Source organism: Castor canadensis, chromosome X (genome assembly GCF_047511655.1).
Source record: "Castor canadensis chromosome X, mCasCan1.hap1v2, whole genome shotgun sequence".
Classification (NCBI taxonomy): domain Eukaryota; kingdom Metazoa; phylum Chordata; class Mammalia; order Rodentia; family Castoridae; genus Castor; species Castor canadensis.
This window is the reverse complement of record NC_133405.1, coordinates 100,283,872-100,307,222: the sequence shown is the minus strand read 5'-3', so window position 1 is coordinate 100,307,222 and position 23,351 is coordinate 100,283,872. Positions and strand designations below refer to the sequence as shown.

At 38.8% G+C, this 23,351-nt stretch overlaps 1 protein-coding gene across 1 annotated transcript in view; it reads right to left on the bottom strand.

Annotated features, from left to right (window-relative positions):
• The window catches only part of Krbox4 (KRAB box domain containing 4), a 73,227-nt gene that overhangs the window by 47,016 nt on the left and 2,860 nt on the right, over positions 1 to 23,351 (bottom strand). The window lies entirely within an intron of this gene.

Genomic DNA, 23,351 nt, shown 5'->3' with positions numbered 1-23,351 from the left:
TTCTTTCTGTGTCTACTCCTGCTCACCAAGCAGGCTTTTGTATACTTCATTTTCTTCTGTACTGGAGCCAATACATACCAGACACTGTTGATGCACTTTTCAAAGACAAGTGTGGGATCCATCTTACTTAATCTTCACTTGAAAATCTACTTTCTCACTCTCCCTTGCCTCCTCAGGGTTCACTAACAATCCAAAGCTCTTTGCGTGAATCATACCCCAGTTCTGTAACCCAGAGTTCTCCTGGAAAGTAACTGCCTGAGCCTTATCTAGAAGTTCCAGGAGAAAAAAATCTTGTTTTCCTCTTGGTTCCCCCTGTGAATTCTTTGTGCATCTGTAAACAACCAGGTTTAGAGATAAATAACCTATTTGTTTCAGGAGAAATTACATGATAACCTTTTCAAATATCTATAACAAAGTTTTAAAGACCTCAGAATATGGCAGGATCCCGGAGACAGTAGAGAAATCCCCAGTGGCAGAAACACTTTGTCTGTGTCCCAAGCCAGACTCTCTCCAGATCCTGATTCCATAAGAACAGGTACTTGCACAGAGGGAGAAGTTGCTGGTGATTTCAATGGAGCCTGGCAACTGGGCACACTATTGTTAATTATGCAGTGTCAACATTTGCTAGCCAATCTTGACATTCAGGGACCAAGAAACAGTCCAAAGTGTTTTCCAGCCATTGATCTGCCCTGGCTGTTGGACTCTGTCATTCTATCAAAGAGAAGGATTAGATCCACCCCCTTATTGATCATCCATAAAGCCTGTGTCCTGTCTTCTGTCTCATAGAGAATGACCACCTGCCCTACATGGCAGCTATAAATTTTTCCAGAAAATATCTCCTGAGCTCCAATCCCTAGACTTGGCCTATGGCAGGTACCTGTTAAATGGTGGCAGTTTCAGCTGTCTTCTCCCATATTATAGGAGACATTCTGATGCCATTTGTGCACCTTGCCATATTGTGGGGTTCTCCTTAGCCACCTTTTACACAGTTGTGCCAGTGGCTGCACCTAACCTTGCCCAGGACTCACCATTTGTCCAACTGAAGTTTTTAAGACAAAAATTAGACTTTCGGCCAGGTTGCTCAAGCTCTGTAGATTTTAACAACAATGAAAGCTCTCTTCAGGAAGTTGACCTTTGGCCAGCTCCTAGGATATTACCTCTAAGTCCTTGGAACATTCTGCCTATTAAAAGTGTTTTTTGAAGCCGGGCACAGTGGATCACATCTGGAAACCCAGCTACTTGGGAGTTGTAGGTAAGATGACTGCAGCCTAAGGCCCGCCTGTGCAAAAAGCACAAGACCATATCTGAAAAATAACTAAAGACAAAACAGGCTAGGGCATGACTCAAGTGTGAGACCATCAGTTCATACTCCAGTACCACCAATAGAAAAGTGTTTTGCATTATGTATGTATTCTGGATATCATCCCTTTATCAGAACTCAAAAACATAACAGAAATTATCTGAACAGACACTTCTCAAAACAAGAAATGCAAATGACCAATTAATATGAAAAACTGCTAAAAATCATTACATCAGGAAAATGCAAATCAAATCTTCAATGAGATAACATCTCACTCATTTTGAATTACTGTGACCAAACATAAAACAAATGTCAGCAAGAATGTGGAGGAAAAAAAAAGAACTCTGATACACTGTTAGTAGGAGTGTAAATTAAGCCACTATGGAAAACAATAAAGATTCCTCTAAAAGCTAAAACTAGAACTACCATAAGATCCAGCTAAACCAGCTATATTCCCTAAGGAAGCAAACTCAGCATACAAAAGAGATACCTGCATAAACATGTTTAATGTAGCAGTATCCACAATAGCTAAGATATAGAATCAGCCTAGATGTCCATCAATTGATGAATGGATACGGAAAGTATGGCATATATACACAATTGAGTATTATTCAGTCGTGAAGAAAAATAAAATGTCATTTGCAGCCAAATGGATGAAAATGGAGGTCATCACACTAAGCAAAATAGCTTATACCATGTGTTATCTCTCACATGGAAACCTAAAATAATAGTTGACCTGAAAGTAAAAGAGTGATTACTAGGGTCTGGGAAGGGTGCCAGGGGAGGGGGGATGGGTGTAGAAGAACATAGTTATGATCAATACATGCATGGAAATATCACAGTGAATCCCATTAATTTGTACAATTAATAGGTTAATAGAAAAGATGAAAAGGTGTTTTTGGAATTTAAGTGTTCACGAATGAATGAGTGTAGAAAATGTGGCATACACACACACTCACATACACAAGTGAAATATTCAACCTAAGAAAGAAGAAAATTTCATCTTCGCTACAACACAGTGAAATAAGCCAGATGCAGGAAGAAAAATATTCATGATCACACGTTTATGTAGAATCTTAAAGGAGAGAGAGAAGGTTAGATATACTGAGACAGAAAATGAAACAGGTTATATACCCACTCTCTTCAGCCATTTTTGCTCTGGTAGTGAAGAACTATGTTGAAGTCACTGTCTCATTGGATTTTCACAGTTGGTTTAGCCAGAGATCTTTTCAAAAGGCAACTTTTTGGTGGGGCAGGAAATGGAGAGATATGGATCAAAGGATACAAAGTAGCAGATATGTTGGATGAATGAGTCTAGAGAGCCAATGTACAACATAGGGACTACACTAGTGTAACAGGTATTTTTGTTAAATAGGTAGACTTTACCAACTCTTACCACAAAAGTAACCATTATGATAGCTCTATCTGGTTGCTTCATTATACTAGCCATTTTTATCTATATGTATCCCATAACATCATGATATAAACCTGAAATAAGCATGATAAAATTCATTTTAAAACATAAAATTTTGATTTAAAATGAGTGCTTTTCGTATTCCAGGTATTACTGTTCCACTTTGACCAGATAGCTTATACTAATAGTGTGATTAATGGTGAACATCTGTTTGTGTATGCTTGAGATCCTGAGCCATAATTGGTTTGAACCCTAGGTACCTGGCACACTGATTTGCTAAAGTTAGTCTTATGGATACTGCATGCCTTTGTGGCTGACTTTTAATAAAAACCCTTGGATGCTCTTATGATTTGAATATGAAATGTCTCCCACAGGTCCATGTATTGGCAGCTTGGTTGCCAGTTGATGGACTTTTGGAAAGTGACTGGATCATGAGAACTCTCATAGAATCAAGGGATTAATTCCTTAATGAATTAATACATGATGGCATTATTGGGAGGTGGTGAAAAGTAGGACCCAGAGGCCTAGTTAGAGGAAGTAAGTAACTGGGGAGGGGCATGTTTGTAGGGACTGTATATTTTCTCAGCCCCTTCCTGTATTCCCTTTTCTTTGCTTCCTGTCGACCAAGAAGTGAGTTGCCTCAGCCATGTGGTACCATTGGTACCATGCTTTGCCTCCCCATGGATCCAGAATCAGTGGCACCAAGGACTATGGACTGAAATCTCTGAAACAGTGAGCCAAAACAAATCTTTCCTTTTCTTAAGTATTTGGTTACAGACAAATAAACTGGTCTGGGTAAGCTTCCCTGACTAACAACACTTTGCGTTTATTGTCAACACATTGTTTTTGGAAGAATTAAACACTGACCATATGACTTCATTAGGAGAGGATGACTGGTATTTTGCACAAGGTTTCTCCTGGACTTGGGCCATGTGCCTTTTCCCTATGCTAATTTAAGTGTGTGCACTTTCACTGTAATAAATACTTTACTGTAATAATCACAACCATGAATATAATGGCTCAGTAGGGATCAGAAAAAGCTATTATATTTAATTAAGTATAACTGTCTGTGAGTCCTTCTGGGGAATGATCAAGACTGAGGGTGTTCTTGGGCCCTCCCCCGACAATACACTGATGTTCGGTTAGATCAACACACCATCTACAGTTTCTGTCATCTATCTGAGATGGACTTTCTTAACCCCTGTTTGACTCTGCCCTCAACAATACACTTGTGTGATGCTTCTCAGAAAGTTCCAGACTTGAGCAGCAGCAAACAGACAGCACAATTGGACTTTTTTCCATCAAGAGAACAAAGGTCTTGAGTAATTGCAATGGGTACTAGTTGCATCAGGCTTGCTTCCTTGCTGTGTTTTTGCTTTCTGTGTTCTGCTGAGGGTCCCCAGTATCTGCCACTTCCTGAAGGCTTTCTCTCCAGGAGTGTGATGATGGACCCATCACTCAGTGCTTTGATGATGTCTCATCATTTGAATTGCATGAGTTCCTGTAGAGAAGGGAAGGCCAACTGCAAGTGCTGCAGGACTGCAGTGCTCTCTCTGTGGCTGCTCCTGTGGATTTCCACAGAGCAAGAGAGTATCCAGTGTTGTGGAGAGCTGAGATAGTCATACCCTTTCCTCATTTTGTGCCAGTCTCTTCAGCCATTTTTGCTCTGGTAGTAAAGAGCTATGTTGAAGTCATAGTCTCATTGGATTTTAACAGTTGTTTTATGCAGGCATCTTTTCAAAAGGTTACTTTTGTTGTGTATTTGTTAATGAAATGAAAGCATTAACTACTGCCAAATATATTTTTACACATCTTCCTGCTTCAGTTATCTCTGAATGAATTTCCTGTTGGTTAATAATGTATGAACCAAACAAAATTATTTTTTTTCTCAGATTTTAAAAAATACATTATTGTTGTACTTGGGGTACATTGTGACATTTACAAAAGTTCTTATCATAGTTGAATTAATTCCCTCCATCGTTCTCCTTTATCTTCCCTCCCCCCATTCCTGGAATAGTTTCAAAATGTCTCATTTTTCCATTTTCATACATGAGTACATAATATTTCTAGTACATTCAGACTCCTTCACCTTTTCCTTAAATCATTCCCCCTCCTACTGGTACTCAGACAGGACCTGTTTTACCTTTCTGTTCTCCGTTTTTGAAAAAAGACTTTTTTGTTTGTTTAAGATAGCTATACAGGGAGTTTCATTGTGACATTTCAATGTACATATGTATTATAACCTGAATTGGTTCATCCCCTCTATTTTTCTCCTTTCTACCTTAGTCTCCTTCTTATGGTGATTTCAGCAGATTTAAAAATTCTATATTCATTCTTGTAACCTACTTCCTCCAGCTACACCTTATCTCCCAAAGTTTCCACAACCTCCCAATATAGTGCCAACATCAGGGTACCAAGTGTTCAGAACATGAGCTTCTGGGGAACGTTTCCTTGGCCCCCCAAAGGCTAATGGCTATCTCATAATGCAAAATCCATTCAGTCCATTTCCAAGACCCTCCAAAGTCATAACAAAAGCCCAGGCCCAAAGTCTCCTCTGAAACCCAAGGCAACTCTTTGCTGTGAGCCCCTGTAAAAATCTAAAGCAAGTTACATGCTTCCAACATACAAGCATAGAGTAAACATTCCAATTCCAAAAGGGAGGAACAGGAGAGTAGCAAGGAAAGATCAGACCAAAGAAAGACCAAAACCCAGCAGGACAAACATCAAATGGTGTGATGTGAGCTCCATTGGGCTTGGGCATCCCTGCCCAAGCTAACTTTGCCAGCTGCAGTCCACATGGCCTCTCTCCTGGGCTAGCTCTGTAATAGGTACTTAGAAACTCCTCTTGCTAAAAAGCCCTGACTCTTCACTCAGGCCTGCAAAATGTCCAAAGGCTAACTAAAAGCAGGATAAAAGCTTGTCGTCTCCGCCTCTATTTTATATCTGTGTCCTTTGCTCTGACTCATTCTTTCCCATAGTTACCTTACAGCCACCTTGGAATCCAAGAAGACCAGGACTGATGGATAAACACCAATGTACCCTCTCTCCCAGGCAACAATGACTTTCTTGTTATGACCATGCCCTGCTGACCAATCCCTAGATAAAGAGCAACTGGACCCCACCTTTGACCACTACGAGGACTGTTGAATAATTATGCACACTTCTCACTCCCTGCCCCAATTCTTCATTTATTTAAGCTCACATCTGTACCCCTGAAGATAGTTTGTTAGGTTTACTTTGCCTCTTCCATGGCATGCCTGTGCCACATTCACAAATCACCTTTTTCTGCCCTTCATTGCTACTTGTCTCTTTATTTGGCATATTGGGGGGGTGAGTGGTCAGACCTGAGATGTTGGAATCCCCAGAGTTGGGCCTCTGGCCTAGAACTCTTCTGGTTACCAATATTCTGTATTCGTTACTCTGCATAGCTGTGACCAAAATGCCTGAGAGAGCAACTAAAGGGAGGAAAATTTTATTTTGGCTCACGATTTCAGAGGGTTCAGGCCATGATTGCTTGGCTTCATATGTTTGGGGAAAACATCACGGCCGTGGGAGCATGTGGTGAAGGCTATCCTTTACTTCTTGGCAGCCAAGAGGCAGAGAGAAAGGGACTGAGGACCCAGTATAAACTTCAAAAGCACACCCCCAGGGACCCACTTCCTCTAGCAAGGCCCCACCACCAAAAGTTTCCACAACTTCCCAAAATAGCATCACCAGCTGGGGACCAAGTGTTCAAAACATGAACCTGTGTGGGACATTTCATATTCAGACTATAACAGACTAGGAAATATATTTGCAAAACTTATTATAATTAATATCACTAATAAACAATATCCCCACAAACTGTTACGTAAAAGTGAACACACAGATCAAAAAATAGACAAGAAGAGGTGAAAAGCTTAAGCAACAGAACAAGAAAAAGTTGTGGTTATTTTTAAATTAGTTTTGTCTTTCTTTGAATGATGTGAATACAAGGATATAGTTTGAAAGCGATAGAAATTCCTTATTTAGGAAGCGGAAGTAGGATGAGCCCCATATCCACATCTCCAACCCTGACTTCCTTTCTAAGCTGTAATCTCACATATCCAGTTGCCTACTGCATTTTAATGCTTGGAAATCTAATTCACACCTCAAATCTTTGTTCAAGATCCAAAGAAATTCATCTTTTTAAATTTTTTTTTTGCTTTGCCAGAGATTCAAGCCAGGGACTTGCACATGCTCCACCACTTAGCTACATGCATTTCCAGCCCCACCATATTTTTAATTGCATAGTAACACACAATCATTGCATTAAAATTAATGAAACTAGAACCCTCCTATTCCCTAATGAGGATATAAAACGGTACATTTGCTTAGGAAAACAGTTTAGAAGTTCCTTAAAAAGTTAAACATAGACTTACCATATGGTCTAGAAATTCCACTTCTAGGTTTATAACTGTGATATTGTAAAACATATTTGATCTTCATTTTGTGCCCCATCCTCCATTTCCTAGCAACTCCTAACTCTTGGAATGTTCCCAGTGATAACAGTGATTTATTTGTATGCTTAAGGAATGTCTGGTGGCTGGGGGCCCCTAGGCAGCTTCAGGATAGGGGCTGATCACTACAAAGACCACAGCATGGTTAGAAGATTGGGACTTTCAACCCCATCTCCCAATCTCCAGGAAATTTAGAGTGGCTAAAGGTTGAATTGATCACCAACGGCCAATGATTTAATCAATAATGTTTATGTAATGAAGCCACTATAAAAAATTCTAAAGGTCAGAGTTCAGAGAGCTTTCATATATCTGAATACATGAAGATGCCCAGATTGGACATAGAAGCTCGATACACCTTTTCCCATACCTTGCCCTGTGCATCTCTTCCATCTGGTTGTCCATCTGTACCTTTTGTAATACCCTTATAATAAATGGGTAAACATAACGCATTTCCCTCCATCCTATGAATCACTCTAGAAAATTAATGGAACCCAAAGAGAAGGTCACGAGGATCCCAACTTACAGATACTCAGTTGGAAGACAGGTCATAACCTGTGCTTGTAACTTACATGTGAGGTGGGGGCAGTCTTCTGAGACTGAGCCCTCAGTCTCTGGGATCAGATACTATCTACCTAGTGTCAGACTTCAGCTGAATTAGAGGACACCGAGTTGGTGTCCACCCGAAAATATGCTGGAGAATGTGTTGCTTGGTGTATGGGGAGAAACCGTCAAACATCTGGTGTCAGAAGTAATATATGGAGGGCTGGGGGCATAGCTCAAGTGGTAGATTGCCTGCTTAGCAAGCACAAGGACCTGAGTTCAATCCCTATGTATTGAGTGACTGTGTAAGAGAGGAAAAACATCTTGGTGTTTCCTTTCTCAGAATAACCAAGAGAATTGAAAACATAGTCACACAAAATCTTATACATAGCAATGGAGTTTTACCCAGCCATAAAGAAGAATGAAATTATGTCATTTGTGCAGAGTGGGTGGAACTGGAGATGGTAAGGTTAATTGAAATAAATCAGTCCCACAAAGACAAGTTATCACATGTTTTCTCTCATTTGCAGAAGCAACAGGGGAAACGAATTTAAAGACAAGATCATGAAAGTGAAAGGGTAACTACTTGGGAGATGGAAGGGAAAGGGGAAGGAGGGGGAGATAAGAAAGACTGATACAAGAGGTGAATATGATCAAAGTACATTATATGCATGTCTGCAAATATCACAATGAAACCCTTTTGTACAATTAGGATACAGTAATTTTAAAAGAAAAAAGGAACTACACTTCAAAGGTTATATTAAAACAACTTATCCCTCAACTGACTCTTCTAATGCACTCCAGGAATGCAACTTCTATGAGTGTAGTCACAGAAATAACAGAGACCCCGAAGAAACAATGTCATTTTTCTCACAGGTATTTATGACCACAATTTCTGATGGTGAAAACTGAGGGACAGCTTGCTTCCGTAGTTATTGTGGGTGTGGTTGAGATGACGATGCTTTCGTTTCATTTTTATTAAATTGGGTATATAGAGATATAAGTTAGAGACTCATTTACTTTAAACGTGTATACAGTCCTGCAACTGCCACCATCGAGATATACACTTGCAGAAGGGGAACTGTTAGGGAAGAAGAAGGGGATAAGAGGAGGGAGGGGGACTAAGAGAAGGTTTGGGGGATGAATATGTTCAAAGTATGTTATATACATTTATGAAACTGTCACAATGAAGCCTACTATTTTGAACAATTAATGTATGGTGATAGGATATTTTTTAAACTTACACATGAATATTGATAGTAGTATTATTCCTAACAGCCAAAAAGTAGAAACAACCCAAATGTCCATCAAATAATGACTGTATAAACAAAAGTGGTATATCCATACAATGGAATATTACACATTCACATAAAAGAAAAAACTGATGCATGCTACAATGTGGATGAACCTTAAAAATATTATGAGAAGTGAAAAAAGACAGAACAAGAAGTCACATATTGCATAACTCCATTTACATGAAATATCCAGAATAGACAAACCCATAGAGACAGAAAGTAGATTACTGGTTGCCTGCAACTGAGTGGAGAGAGGAATGGAGACTAGGGCTGCCACAAGCTGGTGGCTTAAACAACAAAAGTTTATTATCTCACAGTTCTGAAGGCTAGAAATAAATCTGAGAGTGGCAATGCCATGGTCCCTCCGAAGGCACCAAGGAAGTATCTATTCCAGGCCTCTTCCTGGCTTCTTGTGGGTTCTTGACTTGTGGCAGCAGATAATTAATCTTTATGTGGTGTTCTCCCTGTGTGTGTATTTTTCTGCGTTCAGATTTTCCCTTTCTATAAGGACACCATGCATGTTAGACGAGGGGCCCACCCTTCTCTAGTAGGCCTGTAATTCACTACATCTGCAATGACCATTTTTCCAAATAAAGTCACATTCTGAAGTACTGGAGAGTAGGACTTCCACAAATGAATTGGGTGGAGGGATACAATTCAACCCAGAAAAAGTAAGTATAGGGTTTAATTGAGGGGTTATAGAAGTGTTCTGGGAATTGGCTAGTGGTGATGGTTGCTATTATGAATATACTAAAGCCTTCTGAAGTTAACATTTTTGGTGGTCCTAGGACTTGAATTCAGGGCCTTATGCTTATTAGGCCACTTGAGCCATGCCTCCATTTTTTTTGAGACAGCATCTCACTATGTAGCCCAAGCTGGCCTAGAACTCTCTATGTAGCCCAGGCTGGCCTCAACCTCACCATCCTCCCACCTCAGTATCCTAAGTACTGGGATTACAGAAATGAACTACCACACCTGGCATGAACAATTTACAATGGTGAATTTTATGTGACAATCTCAAAAAGATGATATGTAAAAAAATTGCCTAAACTGGCTGGCAAAGTCATCTATTATAAGCCAGGGTATACTTTTAATGGATGAATTGTATGGTATATAAATTAGATGTAAATGAAGCTGCTATCAAAACAGAATTATTATTAAAGCTTATGATAAAGTCTCTAATGGGAAAACTGTACGATGGCAGGACCAGATATGTAATGCCACCACAGTGTTGGAAAATAAGAGTTTTAAAAACATTAAGGGCATAACATCATCAAAAAATGCTAGAGTTGGGAGCTCCACAGAAGTAATAACCTGTCAAAATCAGCTTAAGGGAACTCAGGAAACTAATTTTAAAAACTTGCCACAAGGGTAAGGATATAGTTTACAAATAGAATGGTTGCCCAGCGTATGTGAGTCCCTGGATTCCATCCTCAACACTGGGGGAAAACCCACAACCAAGTGAGTGAGTGATGAAAAAAAAGAGGCTGCTCAACTTCATTAGGAGATTACTGTGGCATTTTTGCTTATTCACCTACCATCGCCTGTCCCCCAGCTTGGTGTTGGTCACCTGAACATTTCATAAAAATGGAACTATATGTGGCCTTTTGTGACTGACTTCTTTCACTTAGTATAATGTTTTCAATGTTCATGCATGTTACAGTATGTAGTAGCAATTCATTATTTTCTATGACTGAGTAATATTCCATGTATGGATAACTTACCTTTTACTCCTCCATGTAGCAGTTAATGGATGCTAGGGTTGTTCCCACTTTGGGCTATATCAATAATGCTGCTATGAATATTCACATACAATGTAGACACGTTTTTATTTCTCTTATGTGTATGCATAGGAGAGGAGTTGCTGAGCCAAATGTCAACTCTATATTCAACTTTCTGAGGAACTGCTAGAATTTTTTCCAAACTGGCTATATCATTTTATATTCCCACCAGCAGTGTATGTAGCTTCTGTTTTCTCTATATCCTCACCAATACTTATCTGATTTTGATTATAGCCCTCCTATGGGTATGAATTAGTATCTCATTACTATTTTAATATTCATTTTCCTGAAGAACAATAATGAGTATTTTTCATGTGCTTATTGGACATTATATATTTCATGTGCTTATTGGACATTATATATATATAAAATGGCAAAATGTCTTTTGGTAAAATGCCTATTCAGATTCTTTACTTTTACCTTTATTTTTGAAAGATTTCCATTTATATTTTTGCAGTGCTAGAGATGGAACTCAGGACCTCCCATATGCTAGGCAAGTGTTCTACAATTGAGCTACACTAAGGAAGTTAGTTTTATTTGATATAGAATTCTGGCACTTTGAATATGTCATCCTACTGTCATCTGGCCTCTGTTGTTACTGATGAGCAGTCATTGTGATTTCCTTGTATGTGATGTGGTTCCCATGTACCCAAGCAGTTATTTTTCTCTTGTGGCTTTCAATATTTCCTCTTTGGCTTTTAGTGGTTTGAATATGATGTATTTAGGTATAGATCTCTGTGACTGTCCTACATCAAATTCATTGAATTTATTGTTTATGTTCATCAAATCTGGGATATTTCTAGCCATTATTTCTGTAATTTTTTTTGTTGCCAATTTCTCTTTTCCTTTCCTGTCAACATTCAGAGTCCTGAAGGTTTTGGGGGGGTTGTTTGTTTGTTTGTTTGCAATCTTGTTGGTTTTATCATTGCTTTTCAAGGAGGTAATGTGTTGATATTCTCACTACACCATTCCGGAAGTCCCAACTCTATAGTAGCTAATTTTAATACTTCCATATCAAGTGCTAACTGAAAAGAGCTGAAAGCAGGAGGAGTGGTCCTGAGAAATAGCTGATTGTTAAAAGTTTTTGAAGGGTACTTGATCTGAATTGGAGAAAGCATATCCTCAAACAAAGCAGAGTGGCAATGTTCACCTATGTGATCTGGTCTTTGTCACCAGCTGAGTTGTAATCATCTTGCTAAAAAGAAAAGTTGTATAGTTCTAAGTAATCATGTTGACTTGAAATAACACCTCACATAGTAAAGCTAAATTGTACATCTCACTTCTTCCAGCAGATGGTGACATCATACAGAGTATGGATAAACTTTCCACATTGGACCAGTGAGCTAAGTCACCTGAATAGAATTGTCTCTATTTCATTTATCTTTTATCTAGATCTTGAATTCATTAACAAAAAGTGTTGATTAAGAAGTAGTATTTATAAAAGGAGACTAGAATAATCATAAAAAGCATAACTAATATAAAGAGTAGAAATTTTCAACTTCTCCAATAGTTGGTTTGCACAAATATTGGGGTTTTTAAAATCAGATATTGTCTCATCTGGTGTCAGATCACATCAGTCTGCCTATTTACAAAAATGGAACAGCAAGGACAAAATGCTAAAATGGACAAATTTATTTTTAACTAACACTCACCTCTGGTTTCTCTTCACTCCTTTCTTCCATGCAGTCTCCTCACTTCTCTGTTTCCCAAATTAGTTTTTTAGAAACCTCATCTGAGGGTTCACACAGTTAACCACATTCCAAGAAATTACATAGAAAATTGCAGAAATAAACAATTCATAAGTTCTAAATTGCACGCTGTTCTGTCTCACATCTCCCCACTCTGTCGTATCCCAAGTGTGAATCATCCCCTTTTTTAAGGCATCCACACTGTTTACAAAGCTGTCTCGGTTATCAGACCAACTTTCACAGTGCTTGTGTTACTTATTAATGGCCCCAAAGGGCAAGAGTTGTGAGACTATCAAGTCAGATATGCCAAGCAGCTATAAAATGCTCTCTTTAAGTGAAAGGATGAAAATTCCTGATTTAAGGAAAGAAAAAATGTATACACTAAGACCTAAGTACAGTAACATGTTTTGAGAGACTACATATAACTTTTATTATAAAATATTGTGGTTTTCTATTATATTATAAGCTATTATTGTTAATCTCTTACTGTGCCTAATTTGTCAATTAAACTTCATTATAAATAAGCATGTATAGGAAAAACCATAGTATATATCGAGTACTATCTGTGGTTTCAAGCATCCACTGGGAATCTTTAAACAAATCCCTCACACATAAGGGTGACTACTGTACTTCTCCTTTCTTTTAAACTCAACCCATTACTGTTTTCTTCTCTATTGTATAACCTATAGTACAGTGCATAATTAAAATTCATTCTTAGATGCAATGCAATTCTTAGTCCCAGCTTAATGTGTCGACTGCACAAGGGGTATTAAATTCATTAGCTTAAACCAAATAACTGAACATTTATTAGACTTTGGATTTTCTTGTGAAGCTCACAGGCCTTCCAGTAAGGGAAAGAAACTCATAACAGTAAGAGGTGTTTTAATACACATGTCTCCATGGGAACTCAGAAAATGAATTGTGAATTCTGTTAAAGGAACTTTATATATGAACTTGAAATTTGAGTGGAGTATCACAGTCTGAGACATGAGCAAACACCATTTCAGGCAGAGTGAACAACTTAAGCTCAGATTTAAAAGCATCAAACTATTCCATATTTTATGGAAGACAGACTCATCTGGCTAGAACACATAGTATTAAACACTGTGTCTCAACATAGCCAGAATGGAGAATGAGAAAGAAGAGAAAGTGGTGGGTAATGAGACTACAGAGGTTCCCTGGAGCCAGTCTGTGAAAACCTTAGAAGAAAAGCTAAGAAATAAGGCTGCTACTGTAAAAACCCTTATAAAGTGTGCTAAGGAGTGTGAACTTCATCCTGTTGGCCTAAAAGCCATATTATAAAGGTGTGGAGACAGTACAGAACGGGAGCCAAGAGACCAATTAAGAGATGACGGATCACACAAAGCTAGAGAGAAAACTGTGGAATGATGAATGGTGGTAACTTAAGAAGGAAAGAGTTAATGATGGAGGCATACTTAAAAACATTCACATGATGGACTGTGGACTAGGGTGACTGATTGGATGTGGTACCCAAGAAAGGGGAAAGATGTACAAAGATGACTCTGAGCTTTCAAATTCAAGCATCTATTGTGTAATGAGATAATTATTCAAAACAGAAAACTCATGAGGAATAGCAGTTTCTGTGAGGATTGTAAAGGATCTGACTTGAAATAAATATGAATTTGAAGTTCCTAGAGGCATCTAGATGGAGGTTCTGAGACAGAATTGGGAATGAGACTAACTGGGGCTTTTGAGAGAAATATGGAAATAATATTCAAGAGTGAGCACTGTAAACTTATTGGGAGAAGCCATGGGAATTAAAAGTCTCAGGGGGCTTAGTACAAGAAGAATAAGAGTCCTAGGATGGAGCTTTGGGATTCCCTGTATTGTAGATTAGGTAGTGAGTATGAAGGAGCAGCCTAACAGGAAGGGAATGGAGTTATATTGAGAGAGGAAAGATGGTGAGTAGCACCTCTTCTCATCATACAATCTCTATATCCATGGCCTATAGTGATACTCTAACAATCTTTCCAGAATAGTCCTTGTCTCACTTTGGCCAGTGCTTAAGAACCTATCCAGTCCTTGCCATATGAGAAAGCCAACACCTTAATGAATGAGAAAAAAAATGAAAGTATTATAAATGATACCCTGACCTACACTGTGTGATTAATTTTTCCTTTCTGCTAAGAAAAACTTTGAAATTAACACACTTAACAAAGTAAGTTCCATTAAAATTTATGTTTTCCTTTGCACAAAGTAAATCACACATATTTTAATAAGTAAGAAAATGTGTAGAATTAGAAAAGTTCCTTGGGGAAGTTACTCTTTGCCAAAGAGTGTTCATTCATTTGTTTCTATTAGAAATCCAAAGAGACATGGTAAATATACTGTCATTGGATTTAAATGGGAAATCAACATTTCTGCCTTTCAGGAGGTAGTAAAGAAGGTTGGAATACTTCCTTTTTTAAAGAGGTCAGAGAGTGTGGTGGATGCTAACCAGATTGTCTGTATTTCCCAGATACTGGGAATAGTGCCCTCAGTTTTCAGCTCCTTTAGGGATTGCCTTGGCCAGAGAGAGCTGTGTCACCCAAAATTAGATCTTTCTAGGAGCTAGACTGCACTAATAGGTAAATGACATGAGGCCCAGCCCTTGACTTGGTCAACTCTAAATAACTATATCACCTTCAAAAATCACCATGTGGTAAAGCAAGAGAGATGTGGGGCTTGAATTGCTACCCAATTTCTCCTGTACCCAATCCTGCATTCTTCCCTTCCCCTCCTTTCTTCCCTTCCTTGTCCTTCCCTTTGACAGCTGCTGATTTCAAGGGCCATTTCTAATAAGTTTTCTGTATGCTAATCTCCATCTCAGAATCTGCTTCAAAGAGAATTCAGCCTATACCAGAGATGAACTCACAGAGCTTGGGTATGGATTGATTGCCCACCTTTTTTATTCATTTGAGTTCAGAAGTTCAAGACAGTTTGGACATTGGATGAAAATCAAGGCAGGGCTTGATTTTTATTTTTCTTTTCTTTTATCTTTTTGTTCTTCTGTGATGATAAAGATCAAACCCAGAGCCTTACACATGCGGGCAAGTGTTCTACCACTAAGCCATATCTTCAGCTTATCCATTTTTTTAAATTTAATTTTTAAATAGTTACTTACAGTAGACTTCATTCATTTGCTGTACAGTTCTGACTTTTGACAAGTCCATCACATATGTTCAGTGGTAAAGTATGTGCTTAGCACACACAGGGCCCTGGATTCTCCTCCCCAGAAAAACTCCCTCATGCTATATGCTATCCCTTTATAGTCAATTCCTCTATGTAATCCCTGCCAACCATTAATCTGTTCTTTGTCAGTATACTTATGCATATTCCAGAATGTCATATACACGGAATGATACAGACTTTGCACCTGAGTTCTTTCACACAGAATAATGCATTTGAGATTCGTCAGTGTTGTTGTGTGTATGAAGAATGTGTTTCTTTTTACTGTTGAGTGGTATTCCATTGTATGGGTCACTAAGTTGCTTTCTTCCTTGCCAGTTGAATGACATTAAAGTTGCCTCTTCTTTTTTAGCAGTCACGACTAATGCATAGACATGGAATTGACAGGTCAGATAGTAAATGTATTTTTAACTTCCAACATTTTTCCCCAAGGTACTGAGATGTTTGTACATTGCAACCAGTGATGTATGGATGTTCTAGTCACCCTACAACCTTACTAGCAGCTGTCCAGGTACTAGAGAAAAGGTTAGATCAAAAAGAATTAACCTAGAAGGTAACACACACTCACAGGAAATCAATGTGAGTCAATGCCCTGTATAGCTATCCTTATCTCAACCAGCAAAACCCCTTGTTCCTTCCTATTATTGCTTATACTCTCTCTACAACAAAATTAGAGATAAGGGCAAAATAGTTTCTGCTGGGTATTGAGGGGGGGGAGCGGGAGGGGGTGGAGTGGGTGGTAAGGGAGGGGGTGGGGGCAGGGGGGAGAAATGAACCAAGCCTTGTATGCACATATGAATAATAAAAGAAAAATGAAAAAAAAATAAAAAAAATAAACCATTGTAAGAGCTGCTATAGTTTGGATATAAAGTGCCTCCCCCTCCCCCCCAGAAAGGCTAATGTGTTAAAGATTTGTTTCCCAGTTGGTGAATCCAGTCACTTACAGGTGATTGGATCATGAGGGCTCTGACCTAATCAATGGATTAATTCACTGATGGATTCATAACTTCATGGCATTATTGGAAATGATGGAAAATTTTGGAGGCGGATCCTAATTAGAAAAAGTATGTCACTGAAGGAAAGTCCTTTGGTCTTGTACCTTGTACCCAGCCCCTTCCTGTCTATCTTTCTCTGCTCCCTGGTTGCCATGAGCTGAGCAGCCTACTCCACAACACACTCACACCACCATGATATTTCCTCAAAAGCAATGGATCAAGCCAACCATGGACCGAAACCTCTGAAGTCAGGAGCCAAAATAAGTCTTTCCTCCTTTTAAGTTGTTTCTATCAGGTATTTGTCACAGTGATAAGAAACTAACACAAGGTGTATCAATGGAATTTCATTGTGGCTTCAATTTGCATTTTACTGTTAATGTTGAATATCTTGTTCATGTCTATAGGCATCCACATAGGTTTGTTGCAATGTATGTTCAAATAGTTTGTTCATTTTTTTTTGGTGGGACTGGAGTTTGAACTCAGGGCCTCATGCTTGTTAGGTAGGCGCTCTACCACTTGAGCTCTGCCCCTCAGCCCTTAAGAGCTCTTTATTTGTTCTGAGTACAAGTGGTTTGTCAGATGCGTTATCTATATTTTCTCACAGTATATGATTTGTATTTTCATCCTCTGAACAGCATCTTTTATAGATAGAAGATTTTCAGTTTTTATGGAGTCCAATTTATCAATTTTTCTTTTATAGATAATGCCTTTGGTGTCATATCTAAGAATTATTTGCCTAATCTCGGGGCACAAGAATTTTCTTCTAAAAGCTATATATCTTACCTTGGGTCAGTGGTTGATTTTCAGTGAATTTTTGTAAAAAGCGTGGGTCAATTCCTATAGTCAATTCTCTGACATTGAACTATGTCTATCCTTTCACTGATACCCATGCTTCCTTGATTACTGTAGCTGCATACTAAGTCTCAAAATCAAGTAATAAGAGTCTTCCAATTTTGCTCTTCTGTTTAAAAATTATTTTGAAGATTATAATTCCTTTGCCTTTTCACATAAACTTCAAAATCACTATGCTAATATCTACAAAGAAGCCTGCTGGGATTTGGGTTGAAATTGTGAGAAATCTATAGATAAACTTGCAGAGTATTGGCATCTTAACAACTTTGAGTCCTTCAAACCATGAACACAGTCATCCCTTGGTATCCACAGGGGGTTGGTTTCAGGACCACCCCCCCAGATACCAAAATCTACAGATGCACAAGTCTCTCATATAGAATGTTATAATATTTGCATATAACCGAACATATCCTCATATGTGCTAATCCTCTCTAGATGACTTATAATACCTAATACAATGCAAACGCTATGTAAATAGTTGCTATACTGTATTGTCTAGGGAAAAATCTGTATATTTTTAGTCCAGGTGCAAGTTTTCTTTTAATAGTTTTTTATCTGAGGTTGGCTGAATCCATAACGGGGAACCCTAGATGTCGAGGGCCAACTGCATCTCCAACCATTTCACTCTCTTTGATTTCTTTCATCTTTTTCTGTAGTTTTCAGCATACATACTGGGCATGTTTGTCAAATTTACATGTAAGCACTGCATTTTTTTTGAAGTTAGCATAAATCGTTCTTGTGGTAGGCAGAATAATGGCTTCTAAAGAAACCTATGTCCCGATCTCTAGACCCTGCAGATACACTACTTTACTTGATATAGTGAACTGCATTATGGCCCTCAATGCCAGCAGGTGCTAACATTTGGAAACTGTGAATGTCATTTTATATGGTAAAGTGATTGCGGATGCAACTAAATTAAGGATTTTGGGATACAAAGATTATCCTAGATTATCTGGGTGAGCTCTAAATTATATCACAGGTGTCCTTGTAGAAAGAGGAAGAGAGGTGATGAAGAGAGAAGACCATGTGAAGACAGAGCAGAGAGAGATGCAGCTGCAAGCTGAGGAATGTCAATAGCCACTTGAAGCTGGAAGATACAAAAAACAGAATCCCTCTAGGGTCTCCACAGGGAGTGTGTTCCTACTCACACCTTGACTTTAGACTTCAGTACTTCAGAACTATGAGGAAATAAATTACTATTTTTTAAGTCAGCCAGTTTGTGGCGATTTTTTTTACAGCAGTCCCAGGAAAAAAAAAAAATATATATATATATTAGAATTTTACAGATGTGATTAGAGTATGAATCTTGAAGTGGGAGATGATCCTGGATTACCCAATATAATCACATGAATCCTTAAAAGAGAATTTTCTGGATCATGGTCAGACATTAGATGAGGGAAGAAAGATCAGAAGAATGTGGCTTTGAAAGGAGAGGAAGTGGGACAATGGATAAGAAGTGCAGGTTACCTCTAAAAGTTGGGGGAAAAAACCAAAACCTAGAGTCTAGTTCTTTCTGTAGCCCTCAGAAAGGAATACAGTTCTAACATAGTGGTTTTAGCTTGATGAGATCTATGTCAGACTTCTGACTCCTACAAATGTAAGATAGTTAATTTATATTATTGAAACCACTATATTTGAGGTAATTTGTTATGGTAGCAATAGAAAATTAATATAGTACTGTTCTTTTTCAGACAGGGTTTTGCTGTGCCCCCTAGGCTGGCCTAGAAGTCACCATGTATCCCAGGCTGGCCTCAAACTCTTAAACATATTGCCTCATCCTCTTGAGTACTGGGAGTACAAGTGCATGCCACCATGCCTGGCTTAATACAGTACTTCTTAAATACTTCATTTTCCTCCCAATTCTTGGGAGGAAAGGGAAACAAAAAATGAAATTATAGAATTTTTAAAAACAATGCTAATGAAAACACTACATAAAAGAATCTATGGGATGTAACTAAAGAAGTGATATCCTCAAACAAAATCAAATAAATATAAGCAAATGGATAATGCCAATATCGATAAAAATGACAACAAAAGGAAATAAACTAAATTCCTGACTCAAAACACTAGGAAAACAACAAAGTAAAAAAAGCACAGATAGGAAACAATAAAGATAAAGGCAGAAATTAATGACATAAAAAACAGATAAGAGGTATAGTAATAAATCAAAATCCTGATTTCCTAAAAAATTTAGTAAACTATACAAACCACTAATGTATTGGCTGATACCTCTGGTTTAATGTTAAATAGGTGTGTGGGAATAATTGGTAACTTTACCTTGTTCCTGATCTTCGCAGTAATTCATCTAGTATTTCAAGGGGGTATTGGGTGGAGGAGACCAATGCAAGAGCAGAAATGACATGAGGAAAATAATCATTGACATGGAAAAATTAAAATTATAAGAGACCTCTGTAGACCTCTGTGCAAATGAATTTGAGCGCATAGACGGAATGTATAATTTCCAAGGAAATATATTTGCTAAATGGGCCTCATTAGAGAAACAAAATTTAAACAAATCAATTTCTTTAAAGTTATAAAACAAATATTCCATTAAAAAACAGCGAGCCCACATGGTTTCACAGAGGAATTTTGCCAAATATTCACAGACAAGCTTGTCTAAATGCTACATAAATTGTTCCATAGCATGGTAATTCTTTACCCTCTTTTTACAAAGGAAGTATAATCTTGACACCTAAGCCTGATAAAGAGAAGATGAAGAAAATTACAAACTAATATCACTTATTGGTACAAAAATACTAATAAAAAATAAGCAAACACAATCCAACATGATATTAAGTAAATAATATTACGTATCTAATGTGTGTGCGTGTGCGTGTGCGTGTGTGTGTGTGTGCCTGCTTGTATGTGTGTACACCTTAATCCTAAACCCAGAATCTTTTCTTTTGCGGTGCAGGGATCTGAACTCAGGGCCTTGTGCTTGCTAGGCAGGTGCTCTACTACTTGACCCCAGCCCTTTTTGCTTTAGGTATTTTCTAATAGGGTCTCACAATTATGCCTGGACCATAATCCTCTTATAATTCTGGAAACATCATGAAAAACAAAAATGGTACCAGAATAAATTAATCAGAAGGAATAATTTTTCCCACTTCCAAACCTTCGTCACAATTTTTCTCAACCAAGCATGCACATTCTGCCTTTCCAACTTCTGTCCCTCCCTCCCTTTCCAGCTGCCACCCACTTTAAATTCTCCACTTCTGTACCAGCAGGTCTCTCTGCCTCAAACCCAATCCACTGGACCCCCAGTAAGGTAATGCTGGAGAGTCATTTTTGCTAATATGACTCTCTCAAGAAAAATCATCATTGGTTTGCCTTCAAAACGCACATAGTAGGTGCTCAATAAGCATTTGTTGTCTGGCCACCTACCATGTGCTTGACACCATGTGCAAAACCCCTAACAACATAATTCACAAGCATTAATTATTTGGATCTTTATCCATATCAAAGTTGACGTGACCTTGAGCAGCCAAGAGGAAAGGAATATCAAGCAGGTGACTGGATTTCTATACCTGGAACCCCAAGGACAGGCTTCGGCTAGAGATGTTGATCTTCAAGCACTGAAGAGACCAGAGTAAAAAGAAAGGGAGTAGGGCTGAGTCTTGAGGACTTTTGATATTCTAATATTAAATGAGATTAAACAATGATAGAAGTTTATAATACTTGACACTTACCCCATTTCATGTGATATTCTGAGATGTCTGTCATCAGCAAGCTATGTAAGAAATGTAGACAGACACGTTTGTGTCTTCTGCAATGTCAGAATTTATTGAATAGCACTAAATTCACAAGCTACATCAATTTCATTTGTTTTAATTCACCAAGTACCACTGATTTCACTTGGTATTTGTGGCTATTGGTAATCAAAGATACTTTTATTCGTATTGAACTCAGGGCCTCACAATGGCTAGGCAAGTGCTCTACCACTTGAGCCATACTCCAGTCCTTTTGCTTTTAGTTTGTTTTTTCCAATAGCATCTCAGAATTTAATCTGGGTTGGCCTCAGACTGTGATCCTCCTTCCTCTGCCTTCCAAGTAGCTGGGATTATAGACATGTACCACCATGCTTGGACATTTTATTCTGATCTTTTTTGATGGGACTAGGGTTTGAACTCAGGGCTTTGTGCTTGCAAAGCAGGTACTCTATCCCTTGAGCCACGCCTCTAGTCCTTATTCTGATCTTAATTACTAATATTAACTCTCAGATCACACGTTATGCTTCACACAATGATAAATACAGGTTACAGAATGGCTAAGAAAGGGTTAAAGTGGCTATGGGGTTTAAAGTGGCCTTAATGAAAGCAGAGGCAGAGAGCTAATACAGATGCAGAGTCACACAGGTGGTTAGATAAGATATTAACATAAGGAACCCAGTCACAGAGCTGTTCTGGCACAAGGCAGTGCAGACCTGTGTCAGGCACAAAGCTAGTTCAAAGCTTTCTGGATCCTGAAGAAAAGAAATTCTAGTGGGTTTAATCAAGCAGGAGGATGACGCTAAGCTGAAGCCCTGAGAACACAGTCAGGAGTTCGTTGCCTGTCAATCCCATGAAACATATAGTAGATGGTCTGCTGATGGGTCAATGGGTGTTGCCACAGCCCAATGTTGGGTGCTCTTCCTTTTATGTGATCCAGGTGAGGGGGCTGTATCATTTGTTGGTCTTGTGTATTCTATAAACTCACTAGCCTAGTTTTTTTTTTTATTTTTGGTGGGACTGGGGTTTAAAGTCAAGGCTTCATGGTTGCAAAACAGGCACTCTACCACTTTAGCCATAACTCCAGTCCATTTTTGTTCTGGTTATTTTGGAGATGGAATCTCACAAGCTGTTTGCCCTGGCTGGCCTCGAACCAAATCCTCTCCTCTCAATCTCAGCCTCCCAAGTAGCTAGGATTACAGTAAATACCAGCAATTGTTTGCATTCTTCTCAGACACATCCCTCCCCCGGGGTGAACATAAAACCACCTACTTGCTTAAAAGAGAAGGGAAAAGAAAAAAAAACATAAGGAGTTATAAATTAATATTGGAAAACAACATCCTTGCTACAAAAGAGAGGATGAGGACACAGGTAAGTAGGTCCGTGGGTCTGGTAGTAGTGGGAAAGTGTGGGATCATCCAACATGACTTCTTTTGGTCTATGAAGTAAGAGGTAAGGTTATCTGTTGAGAAAAATGGGAAAGGCGGGGGAGGGTGTGTGTGGGGGGGGTGTGTCCAGGGTCGGAGAAGAGTAGAAAGTTTGAAATAATCACAATGGGACTTGAGGGTGGGAAGTGACATGAGATTTTGTGGACCATCTGAGGTTGATGATCATGAATTTCTTTTGATGTCCATCTGTCCTGTGGGGAAACTTTTTGCAATAGTGCTTTCAGGTACTGAGAAAACCAAAAGCGGGGTTGGGGGGAGGGTGCTAGATGAGTAAAGAAAAGACAGAGGACAAGGGAGTTTAATTTATTGGTGGGAGTGTTGTTAAAATAATGGCCTGGCAGCTCTTAGCTGAATATAAAAATGGAGGCCAATGTGGGAAAGTGGTAAAGGAGGTTGACGAATAGGGGCGACATGAATAAGTGGCTAGAAGGACATCCAGACTTCAATAACACCCACACCAGGGCTGATGGGGGCGCCGGATGTAGATCTTGGCAAGTGATCACTTGCCTAGGACAGAGATACCCAGGCAGGGGACCTGAAACAGAAGGGGCAGTGGAGTTCTCCGGATGGGGTCCATGTCCCATCACAAGGTACATTCTATACACACGGAGCCCCTCCCTTGCCTGAAATCAATTCCTGAAGACTTCATTAGGGAGGGGCTGGG